This window comes from Phyllostomus discolor, chromosome 2 (genome assembly GCF_004126475.2).
Source record: "Phyllostomus discolor isolate MPI-MPIP mPhyDis1 chromosome 2, mPhyDis1.pri.v3, whole genome shotgun sequence".
NCBI classification, from domain to species: Eukaryota; Metazoa; Chordata; class Mammalia; order Chiroptera; family Phyllostomidae; genus Phyllostomus; species Phyllostomus discolor.
In genome coordinates, this window is record NC_040904.2 from 153,037,828 (window position 1) to 153,051,251 (window position 13,424).

The 13,424-nt window shown below is 38.1% G+C and overlaps 1 protein-coding gene across 9 annotated transcripts in view; it reads left to right on the forward strand.

Moving 5' to 3' along the window:
- GRIP1 (glutamate receptor interacting protein 1) overlaps positions 1-13,424 on the forward strand; it is a 664,666-nt gene that overhangs the window by 446,997 nt on the left and 204,245 nt on the right. The gene's annotated exons all lie outside the window — the stretch shown is intronic.

The window sequence follows — 13,424 nt, forward strand, 5'->3', positions numbered from 1 at the left end:
TGGTCACCAAATTAGTGTAACACCAACAATTATACTACAATGTGATTAGTGCTAAGATGGAAGCATATATGAGATCTGGGGTGAGAGAACATGTACCTAAGGCATGTTGGAGATTGGAGAAGGTTCCCGAAGACAATGACCCTTCAACTTAATTTTGAAAGCCAAAAAGGGGTGTGAGCTGTGGGTATGTGGAAAGGCTCATTATATATCAAGAGGTTATTGGTATTTCGGGTGATATGAAGAAGAGTAATGTTGAATTCTATCTCCTTAGAGTTTGTCTTAACTTTGAGTTTAATTCTGCTGGTATATCCATGCTTGTACTAAATTCATCTAGTTTCTCATATATGTTCACAATCTCATATATGTTCAAAATCTCATAAGAAAACAGATTTTGCTCATTTTCATGTGTGGTGATTTATAATGGAAAAGTCAATAAGGATATTTGATGCAGATGTTTTCTACAAATTTTATCTCTGAAATTTTAGATTTTCATACTAAAAAGTATAACAATTAAATAAGACTTTGTTCACAGTTCAAGTGGACATTTTTTTGCTGGATCATTTATCATTCTTTTCTTTGGTTCTTTCTAACTCACAACAATGACAATCTCCTCACAGTCTGCCTCCCTGAAGAAGTCATTTTCCACTTGCTACCCAGTCCCTTATGGGCCCACCTCAATTTGATCTTCACGCCAACTACTGCACAGTAATTGGTCCCTTGATGCTTATGACCTGCCCTACCAATCTGCCCTTACATCGTGCCATTTCATGCTGGGAGATTTCATTAATGCCATTTCCTCTTGCTTGCTGAAGTTTTCTTTCTTTCTTTCTTCTCCTCCCCTCTTCCCTTCTCCCCCATTCCCTCCCACCACCCAAACACATACACCTTCTTCATACATCTAACTCCTCACCCTTCAAAACCCAGCTCAAGATCAGCCTCTTCTAGGTCATTTTAATCCTTTCTGCTGAGATGCCTTACCCCTGTGCGTCTGTCTCCTCCCCCAACCGCACCACGTGTCACCCAAGTATACCTCATTGTAATTGTAATACCTACAATTTGTTATTATATATAAGAAATATGCATATGTTTATTGCTACTAATAGATGTGCCCAATACTTGTTAGACTCTTATTATGTATCAAGCACTATTAAATGCTTTATATGCACTATATCATTTAATCCTGACAACCACACTATGAGATATTATCCTATCTTACAAAGTCACAGAGAGGTTGTGTAAATGCCGGGGTGCAGAGCTCTGAGTATTGCCTCTGCATTCTTATGAAGGAATTGACATCCAAAGCTCTCACTGTGGGCCAGCTCTATAGCACATGTACTTTGTATATGTTACAGGATATAGGGGCTAAGAACAAGTGGAAAAAAAAAATCCTAAAGCACATCTTAGACATGGTGATCTAAGTTTTCAAGAACCCAAATGGACAGACTTGATTCCATATTTTATTTCCTTGGTTCATCTTATTAAGAAATAAATATGAGCAGGAATACAGTCAAACATATAGGAAAAGCCTTTAAACTGGGGGAAGAAGCAACGAGCCTACATGATTAAGTCTTCACTTGTTAATGATTTTTCTGTCATTTACAGAAAAAAAAAGAAAACTGTTTTTAAGGCAGTCATAAAGAAACAGAGTAATGGCCACAGTACTGGGCTCTAAGTGGGATCTAGGTTTGAATGCCCACAGTTGCCTGCACTGTAATACTGCACAGGTTATTTGATCTCTCTCAGTCTCCCTCTTCCTATATAAAATGAGAAAAGTAATACCTATCAAGAGTGATGTATTGGAGATTAAATAAAATGATAAATGTGAATGCACCTTAAACAGTATGTGTCACATCATCAGTGCCCCAGAATAATTTGCCTACCCTGGAGGAATAAAATGTAAAATATGGCATTTCTTAGTGGGTTCAACGTTCTTTCATTAACTCTTTGCTCTCACTCTAACATCTCACCATCACACCCACCTCCAGCCATACAAAATGTACTAAATGTTTTCATATAGACAACCACATTCTTGCCCCAATGGAAACCTGTTGCTCTTTATGATACTGTCTACATCTAAATGGCTTTCGGACTTAATGTACATGATGTGGAGTCTTTTTTGACAGCATACAAAAGATTTTTTACTGTTCATAGTGCATTTTTTAGCCAGCATGGATTTTGCAGCACTTCTGGTAAAATTGTGATTTATATAGCCAACTTTTTGAAGCAGTTCAAGTAATTTATTATGTCAGAATTGTGCTTGCTTTGTTATCTATCCCAGTTATGCCCTGCAACCTGAAGTTTTATATTCTATTTATTCATGCTGTGGGCATTGCAGATTGTCATTTATTTTATTTATTTAATTGTGAGTAAATAGTCTGCATATGTGAAATAAGAATATACAGAATGCACATATAGGTTTTAAATAATAATATGACACCTACATGCCTACTGTCCAGCTTAAATACAGAATATTGATGATCATGTGAAGCCCATGTACTCTTCTCAAGCATTTTTCTTTATCTCCCCAGATGTAATACCACCCTTTGTTTTTTATTATTTGCCTATTTTTGCTTATTGTTTCTATTGTCCTCTCAGCATACATTTTGGTTATTTCCACAAAAGCTGTCCCATTCAACTTCCATGTGTTTATCTCATGTGACATACATGATAGAGTTTCTCAGTGTCCGCTGTGCGGTGCAGCTGCTGGATTGCGAGTGTGCACGGCTTCAGCTCTGCTAGACCAGGCCAGACCGCCCCCATCTGTAGTCCTATTAGCAGCTTAGGCAGTAACATTGCTCCATGATGCCTCTCTTGGGCCAGACACTGTTAGAAGCCACAAATTTTGGGCCCTCATGAGACTTAACATTCTTTGAGGAGAAACACAATAGGCAAATAATATAAACATGTTGCCAAGTTGTTGTAAGTTCTGTCAGAAAGACTAGAAGAAAGTCCTGTTGTTAGGGCCAGGGAGCCCTCCATCCATGTGAGCTTTGTGAAAAGCACAAGAAGAACAGCACCTTTGGAGCAGAGTGTGACTGGAAGGGACGACCAGTCCCAGTCTATGGGATGGCAGCCCACAGAGCCTCCAGTCCCAGCTCTATCACTATTTCTGTATATTGAGTGAAACTCATCTTACTTGTCGATTAAATGCGTGGATTGAGTCCAATAACATGTATGAGTCCCTTCATCTTGAAAAATTTTCTAGGATTCTGAAACTCTAAAGTGTTTTTTGCTTTATTAAACCTCCTTGGGATAACTGTTTAGAAGGAAATAATATGTAAGTTTGAATTTTGCTAAAGCTACAAGAATGTAGTTCACTTCCAATTCTGTTTCATCACACTATATCCTGGGAAGAGTAATTTTTATCATTTCCAATAAAACCAATGTTATATTCCAGCTGAAGCACTGTAAATGGAGAGCCATTTGAAAAGGGATTTTCCTATAATTAAGATGACTCTGCAGAGAAAGCTATAAAAGTAACTCTTCCATGATTGGCTGCAAAAAGTAAAGCACTAAAATGCTAAGTAATACTATAGATTTCAAAATTTATATGTATCTTTAGAGCTAGTCTCATAAAAAGAATGATTATTTAACATTCTAAATTCCTGAAAATGGTTTTCATAGTGGAAAAAAATGTAATACATACTGCTATACTTTTTTATCTATGGACATTAAAATGTAAATTTCACCTTGGAGTGGGTGGAAAACCTTTTCATGGAATGAATGCTAAATTAACCATGACAGGTGATCGTGATTAATCACTATTTATTACCAGGAGAGGAAGAAGAGAAGCCTTTGTTGCTTAATGAAATGTAACACAACACAAAAGGAAATGCAAAGACAGACCATTTTTTAACCTAAATATAAACCATCTCTTTTTGCATCTTTTTGAAAAACTGAATGCAAGCATATGAATCTCATTCTTCCCATCTATCTGAGGTTATCCTGGAATCTGACTCCCTTGGGTCTGAAGATCCAGAACTCTTTCCAAGAGTACTTAAAGTATATTATTGGCTGCCATTGGCAACTTCAGTTGAAGACTTGCCAAGAGAGATGGATGAAGCCAGAAATTGCTTAGTCTGTGGCCACATGTCACACAGCAGAATAGGTGAATGCACAGCCTTTGGAACACAACTTTGTTGTTCAAATTCTAGTTCTGTTCCTTATAGCTAACAAAACTCAAGCAAGTTATATAACTCAGGTAATTTCTGCCCTTTGGTAAAATGAGGATAAAGGTAACTTAAGCCACATCTTTACTGATTGAAAGAAAAAAGTTGTGCTATCTTTAGATATTCAGAAGTCATAAAACACCCAGTTCCTTCTTTCTTCACTCCTTTCTTTTTGATTTTTTTCAATTTGGGATAAAATTTTTATTTATAAGGAGGCATCTTAAAAATTACAGATGTTCTTTATATCTGCTATATCTGAGATTAATAGATTCCTTATTCTGCTCCTCACTGGCCCTTGAGAAAGTTACTTGCTCTCCCTGAGCCTGACTTTTCTTAGTTATAAAATTGAAATGGCATCAGTTCATAAGGACCCTAGGTCCCCCTCAGACTCTGTTATACTTTATGAATATGTAATAGATCATAGCAGGAATATTCATATTTGTGTTAGGCAATGAATGGGCTTAAATCTTGGATTCTAGTATGGATTTCTAGAATTGGGGAAATATTGTGTTTTGGTACTTGTTTATGTGCCTTTTTGAAATCCTTACCTTTCAAAACTTGAATAAGTTTTTGATTCAAAAATGGTTAAGAACCACTTCCTCAAAATGAGACTAAACAACTTCTTAAAAAGCAAGACAACTAAAACCTGACCAGACGTGTTAATATGAGACCATAAGGAAAGTGCTCACTGAACAGGATTTGGTCCTCACTGGAAGTATAGTGAAAGAAGGCCACAGAAGTAAATACTGTCACGACACCATCCAGGGAAGGGTGGAAGTCTTAGCTAATGGTCTTGAAGGATCCCAAGCCCAACATCTACATCACCTCTAACACAAAGACAGAGAGGAGGTGTTGTCGAGTTGTTATTGTTGTAAAGAGTTCCTATTACAGTAGCGTTGCCATCCCTTCAGATATAGCTCCTTTTCATTCCCCAGTCACCCAGCAACCTTCTGATTATATTTTGTTTGTCACATAGTTCTGCTTCTAGCGAGTATTCTTGTATGTAGGACAACACATTTCTAATTAGATACCAGTCTCAAGATATATTAGTCACCTCAGTTTGGTAATACATTTCTTACCTCTGAGAAATGGGGCCCCTCTGGGTATGCTAAGAGTTTTGAGTCCCACAAGGAAAAGGGCCTGAATGAGAGTCACCAAGGAGATGAATGCCCTTGGTATGTTCAGAGATACTCTCAGTATCCTCACTGCCTCTTCACAGTACTCCCTAGTCATGAACTTCTGTCAGAAAGAATCCTACCTCATAAGGTTATACAAGAATTAAATAGAGTGCTCTGGCTGGTGTGGCTCAGTTGGTTGGAGCATCATCCTGTAGACAGAAGGGTCTCAGGTTTGATTCCCAGTCAGGACACACACCCAGGTGGCAGCTTTGACTCCCAGTTGGGGTGTGTATAAGAAAGCAACCAGTTGATGTTTCTCTTTCATATCAGTGTTTCTCTCTCTCCCTTTCTTCTTCCCTTCCCCACTCTCTCTCTGAAAAACAATGGGAGAAATCATTCTTCAGGTGAGGATTTTAAAAAAAGAGTTAAATAGAAAAATGTATGTTGAAACTACTGAAGACTAACTGGTTCTTCCTTGTCAAATATTCCATGTTAATACATATTCATTCCATTTTTACTCAAGTTCTGTTACTTCAAAACCACTCATCTTGTGACAGTCTTCTGCTTAGACAGAAATGCCTGCATCAGCCAGCTCATATGGTTGATATGAGCATGGAAGCACCATGCTGCAGTTTGTCACCAGCCCCTGTAATAAGGACAAGGATATGAATCACTTGTGCTTTTCCCTGTGTTACATGAAAAGTCAGATGGCCACAGTAAATGACATTATATGAAGACAGAGGAAAAAATCTTGCCTCTTTCTAATACTTACTAAAATGAAGTGAAATAACAAAAACTCTACACTATATATGTCTTTAGTATTGCTGTTATGGTGATAAAAAAGATTGGGTATAGGTAGTGTTTATTTTTCTTGGTAACAAATTTTCATGTTCTATTCGAATAGCACCTTTAGTAGACAAAACAGTGAGCAGTAAACAAAGTCAAGGGACAAATAGTTATTAAGCACCTATAGTGTGCAAGTTACTGTGTAAGGAATAAAATGAATCACAACTAGTGTCAGCTCCAATGATTTTTTTTCCCATGAAGGCTGTGCCCAAGGAAACACTAGCTTTCCTAATTATCTTACTAGTATTACTGTAATAGGGAGCTTTACCTTCCTTATCTACTGTTCCCAAAGTATCAGAGTAAATTCAGCCAATGTATGTGGAAACTTGGCTTAGCAGGGATGTTTTTCAGGCTTTTTTTTTTTTTTTTTTGTCTAGATAAGGCATTTCTAATAAAATCCTAAGAACTGACGTTTATCCTTCAATAGTGACTTTCATCTACAAGAGAGCATCTTTTACTGCACTGTAAGTGCAATGAGAGGGAGAAGCAATACTGCTCTGGGATTCGTGAGGGTGTAATAGACCACTCTCAGACTCTCTGTTCCTGCCCTTATGGGACTTGGCAATCTCATAATGGCAGAAAAATTGTCTTGAATATATGCCCTTTTAAAAGCCCTGAAAGATATCTTCTGTTTTAAGATGCTTTCAACTAACTTCTCTAAGTCTTACTTTTCTCACCTTTCAATGAGATGTTTTTCACTCAAAAATATTTTTTTGCACAAATTGAGCCCTATAGTCTACGTTTTCCTGCCCCACAGAGTTTAAGCATCTTGAGGGCAGAAAGCTGAGAAAAAAATACAGGGAGATGATGAGTTGGAATTTGAGGACAAGGATTCCAGACTTTTAGGACTTAATATTAAGTACCCTAGCAAACATACACACAAAATGTGCCTAAAGTTCGCCACGACTTGACCTGTGTTTATCCAGTGAGAGCCAGAGGCTTAAGGATTTCCCAGGGGTAGAGGGGAATGGGAGGAGGGAAGCAAATCTTCTTTTTTTTTTTTTTTTAGTGAAAAATCGAGCTTATATCAATTGAAACTAGAATCTTGAGGCATTTTTCATACAAAATTTCAGTGGGGAAATGCAAAAGATGAATAGTTTTAGTGTGCTTTCAAATGAAGGTTCTGTGTGTATTTAAATAATTCACTACCTCCTGGAGAAGGTAAACAGCTGTTAGTGAATATAGGTCCAGCATGCATTTGCAACATGTTTTTAAGGGTGGTCTCCTCTATAAACTCATTACTTTACTTTTATAAAGTAGTATATTTTAGTACATTGGTTTAGATTCAGTTTAGTAATTAACCACATCCTTTCCCAGTGTTTTTACATTGCAGCTCTTATGGATATTGACTTCTATAGAAACATCACATTTGAATCACACTTGAGGTAAAGCTTGAAAGCAAATATTATGACTCAAGGTTATAATTAGAGGCTTTAGAATTATTGCTCATTGAAGACACTACTAAATAGAATCCAAGCTTATTGTTATTAGTAGCAGATATGAAATATAGGAGCCTCTACTATCATTTATTTCAGGGATGTTTTTATGATGCCCCTGTGATAACTCTGTGACACGCTAGTCATCACACATGTTAAGTTTCCTGTTATTTGTGTCCTCGAGGCTTGCAATTCTACATGAGGGATTGCTGCTGCGCCAGAGCTACGTGTTTACAGGTCTTGTCAACTCGCCCAGAATTTCTTAATGTGTTAAAACTTATCTTTTCAAATGAAAATGAATGAAGCCGCCTCAATTAAACCAAAACACAACCATGCAAACAACAACTTTTGTGTCCTGGAAATGATAAAGGAGGACAGAGAATTAAATTTTGCCTGCTAATCTAACACTTGCGGGAAAGAAGGAGCAATGACTTCAATACTGTGTTTGTTTCAGAGAGCAGATGTAACATTTCTTTAAAGACAGTGTTCAACAAATTATTGTTGAGGCCCTGCTATTTGTGAGTCTTTGGGAATATAATGGTGCAAAACAAACTTAGCCCTCTCCCTTTTGGAAGTTAGAGTTTAGTGAGGGAAAATACATTAATCAAATATTGACAAAAATCGATCAGTAGTTCTGAGCTGTGCTGATTTGTATAAGAGTTTCTCAGCCTGAGCGTTGCTGACATTTTGGGTCAGGTGGACTGTTGCGTGGAGCTGTCCTGTTACGTTGCTGAGTATTTAGCAGCATCTCTGTCCTTTACCCACTGTAAAGCCCCTCCCAGTTGTGACAATGAGAAATGTCTTTAGATCTTATCAAATGTCCTGGAGAAGGAGGAGTAACATCATCCCTTGTGGAGAAGCACTGTGAAGGAGAAATACAAACCATTTGAGAACCTGTAACAAGAAAACTGACCTAACTTGGTAAGACTCTGATAAGTGAAAATGGTAATACTTGTGCTAAGCTCTGATGGGGGTTAAGTATTAGTCTACAAGGCCCAAGGAAATGGGAATAGGACATGGAGAGAAGGGAAAAAATAGGAAAAGGAATAACTTATTTAAGGTTAAGTCTGGTTCTCTGTACATGTGAATTATCCTGGTGAATTCCTCAAGGGCAGGACCAGTGTTCTGCTGCTGTTTGAACCCCTTGCATTCACTGCAAGGCTGGGTACATAAAGGCACTCCAGGGATTTTCATCAGAGGCATAACATATATCCAATCTGACAAGCACAATGCTAAGCACTGGGAGATACACATATGACCAAGCCATGCTCTTGGTACCTGTGAGCTCTCAGTCTATTGAGAATATAGTATAGGAAGCTTGTAATTCTTTTGAGGTTGGGGTGAGGGGGAAAAGAAAGAAAGTTTTCCCTGAAAAGGTAACATTGGTAGGCAGGTGCCAGGTGGACCTAGCTGCTCCAAGCAGAGTAGGTAGGTGGCTTCCTCCTCATGGTACTCATTTCGTAATTTATCAGCATTATCATTATCTCCCTGAGAACTTTGGCACACAACTAGATGTAAACGCTTAAAGGTTGGAACTAGCATTTCTCATATAGGTAGAGGACAGATAGATAGATAGATAGGTAGGTAGATAGAAAGGTAATAGAATATATGTATATATCCATATAGGTATATATCTATATATATCAGTATATGTATATACCATATTTTTAGGACTATAAGATGCACCAGACCATAAGATGCACCTAGGTTTTAGAGGAGGAAAATAAGGAAAAAGTTTTTGAAGCAGAAAAATGTGGTAAAATGTTTAATAACCTGTGTCCCCACCCTTCCACTGGCCCCCCCAGCCACAGCGAGGCAGATAAGCTACATTTGGACTATAAGACGCACCCCCCCTTTCTTCCAAATTTGGGGGGAAGTGCATCTTATAGTCTGAAAAATATGGTGCCTATATAGATATATATCAATATATGTATATGTCTATATCGATCTAGTCCATATGTCTCTATATATATGTGTGTCCCTCTGTCCCTCCTTTCTGTCCTCCAGCCTGCTCTCAGAATCCACCTCAGCCCTCCCTTCCTCCCTCACTCCCTCTACCCTTCTCATTCCCAGACAGGCCAGCTTCTTCCCTCAGCAGCCTTACACCCTCTCAGCTCCACCATCAGAAGCAGAAGCTCTTCCTTCCCAACAGCTCCAACCCTAAGCACTAGTGATCCCTGAACTTCCCTGTGCCCCAGAGGACACAGTGCTATGATTGGCTAGCACTAAGTCTCAGCATCCCCTCTGCAAATCTACCAGTACAAATAGCTCCCCACCTAAAATAGTATTCAAATGAAGGAAAGATGTTTCCACAGCTAAACCTAAGCACTGTTGAGAAAAGGGAAAAACAGCTGCTAATAGTCCAGAAACATCACTTGCCCACCAGAGTGCCTATGTGATTAGTGCCCCTCTGACTGTTACTGTGTGCCCTGCTGCAGTCACGGTGACACTTGTAGGGCATGTGGTCGACAACGTGGACAATTTTCAATAAATATTGTGGTTATCTGTTGAGTTACTGAGTAAACGGGCAAATGAACTGATATTTTCATTTTGTTGAACATATAGCACTCTGATAATTGAAGGAGAATAGTCAGAGAAACCAGTTGGAGTCTGGTATTCTGATAAAAGATTTGCTAGACTCAATCATTGTGCTGAATTTCAGAGTTTCAATCTCCTTCCTAGTACAGAAACATAGCATCCTAAGGTCAGGACACTGATCTCTTTCACAAAGAAACCATGTGATAAAAAGCCAGTAGTAAGAGGAATCTTCTGTGTCGAGCTGTCTTGACTGATAAGGAAGAGCACCTGAGTATTCTTCATCAAAGGAAAGAGTGCAGCAGTCCTGGTGCTCTGTAGGACAGAGCCACTGTCCTACCAGCTAATGGCTCAGCAGCCACTGGCAGGTTGAACAAAGCTGATCTGTAAGTCCTGTGGGTAGTAAATGGGAAGGCACAGTGTGCACTAACATTTGGAACTTAATGACCATGCAAATAAATTACTTGGACCAGGGAGAGGTTGTCAGACAAGCAGAAGAGCACGAATCCTGGCAAAATGGCATCTGTGCCAAGTCCCAGGGTTCCCATCTCAGTGCCCGTTCCTTTATCCACCTGCAGAGTCACCCTGTAGAAGGAAGCAGGCCTTGCTCTCATCAGGATACTCTGCACATTTGGTGACTATATCTCTTTTTAATTGAGACAGTAAGGCCTTCTCACCTTCTGCAGCGTGGCAGGAGACAGGGACAGGATATGAGACACTGGCAGAAGGAGAGGCCAGGAGAAATAAGGGCCATGTGGATTTATGAGGGCAAACTGTAAGCAGTTGTTTTCAGAATATAAGCTATCCAGCTACTCCCAGCTTCTGCTGCTTATATTCAAAACATTCAAGATCACTGGAAAAGAATAGAGAGCCCCAAATAACTCACACCTTTATAGTCGATTAATATTTGACAGTAGAAGCAAGCACATACAATGGGCTAAAGATAGTTTATTTAATAAATGGTGTTGGGAAAGTTGGACAGGTACCTACTGAAAAATGAAAGTAGACCACCTTCTTATACGACACACAAGAATAAATTCAAAGTGGATCAAAGACTTAAATGTTAGACCTGAAACCATAAAAATTATACAAGAAAACAGAGGCAGCAAAATCTCGGACATCACTCATAGCAATATTTTATCAGATATATCTCCCCAAGCAAGGGAAACATAATAAAAAAATAAACAAAGGTGACTACGTCAAACTAAAAGGTTTTTGCACAGCAAAGGAAAATATCAACAAAATAAAAAGACAACCCATAGGATGGGAGGACATATTTGCTGATACATCTGATAAAGGGTTAATATCCAAAATTTATAAAGAACTTACAAAACTCAACACCAAAACAAACAACACAAAACTCAACACCAAAAAGCAAACAACCCAATTAAAAAATGGAAAACCTGAATAGACATTTCTCCAAAGAGGACATACAGATGGCCAATAGACATATGAAAAGATGCTCAATTAGACATATGAGAAGATGCTCAATGTAACTAATCATCAGAGAAATGCAAATAAAAACCACAATGAGATACCATCTCACACCTGTCAGAATGGCTATCACCAAAAAATCAATAAGTGCTGGCAAGGATGTGGAGAAAGGGGAACTCTCCTGCACTGTTAGTAGGAATGCAGACTGGTGAAGCTACTGTGCAAAGCGGTGTGGAAATACCTAAAAAAATTAAAAATGGATCTGCCTTTCAGCCCATCTACCCCACTTCTGGGAATATATCTGAAGGAACCCAAAACACTAATTGGAAAGAACATAAGCACCCCTATGTTCATTGCAGTGTTAATTACAATTGCCAAGATATGGAAGCAGCCCAAGTGTCCATCAGTACATAAATGGATAAAATAATTATGGGACAATTACACAATGGAATATTACTCGGCCATAAAAAAGAAGAAACTTCTACTCTCTGAAGCAGTATGGATGGACCTGAAGAACATTATGCTAATAAGCCACTCAGAGAAAGACAAATACAATATGATTTCACTCATATGTGGAATATAATGAACAAACTGAACTAACAAGCAAACTAGAGACAGACTCATAGATAGAGAGCAAAGTAACAGCTAAGGGGATGGGCATGCTAGGGAGCTGAGGGATTGAGCAAAAACGAAAAAGGACTCATGGACATAGGCAACAGTGTGGTGATCATGGGATGGGGGCTGGTGATCTTACAATTACTCCTTTTTGGAAACTGCATTTAAAATTTATGTTTGCAAAAATTTTCTACCTCAGTAACATTTCCCATTAAAATATAATGCTTGAAAAACTATATTAGCTCAAGTTTCAAGGTTAATTTAATCATTTTGAGTTTCCTCATTTTATGGATACTGTCAGAGGGTAATTTTATTAATAATCACTAGTACCAACTATGGTTTTTCTTGTTTAATAGTATAAATGACTATATTTCAGTCTGAACTTGTAAAATATTTTATTATTGAGTCCCCTTGAAATTAATGTAGTAATTTGTAACATGATAAACACTCAGAAAAGAATGTTCTAAGACCTACTGATGATCCATTCATATGGGAAAGTATATATGTGAAAATCTGTCCATTTGCAAGTAAGATGCACGGGCCAAATCACGGAGTCCAGTTTAGTTTGGAAAAAGCATAGTGGAAGCCATCCATAATGAAAAGCTTATAGAACTTAAAAGACAAGATTGAGCTATATTGGTTAACAAAAAATGAAGCTAATATAGGCGACTTAGAGAACACACCCACCCATCTGGTCATACGGAGGCCTGTATTCAAACGGCAGATTTCTAAGTATAGGGTCATGGCAGATGTTAACGTGTGTCCTCTCCTCTCCTAGACCTTCCTGCCCTGTGTACAAAGAATGACATTACAAGCTTACCAGCTAAGCCAAACTCGTTTTCCTGGAAAAAGAACTGAAATACATGATCTAAAAATAAAATATAGTCTTGCCTTGGTTTTCATTTGCATTTGGCTTTTAAACATGGCAAAAAAAGCCAATAGTGAGTTTTCACTTTGAGCTATTTCTAAATGTTATATTGGAAATTAGCTGCAAATGTTACAGTCTCTGGAACAAGTTAATTTGGAAATGTTGTCCAGGCTAAATGAAATATACCCACAAGCATTCTTAACTATGAATGAGAATCCTGAAAGCAAAATGAACTTCTCAAATGACTTTTTAAGACTTACTGCATTATATGAGAAATTTCACATGGGCAATACTGAATAATAACCACTGTCTTTTTTTAAGATATATTAAGAAGGGAAAGAGGAATGAAGATGAATGTGTGTGCTATTAACCGTTAGCCTGGTGCTTGTGGCAGAGAATAATT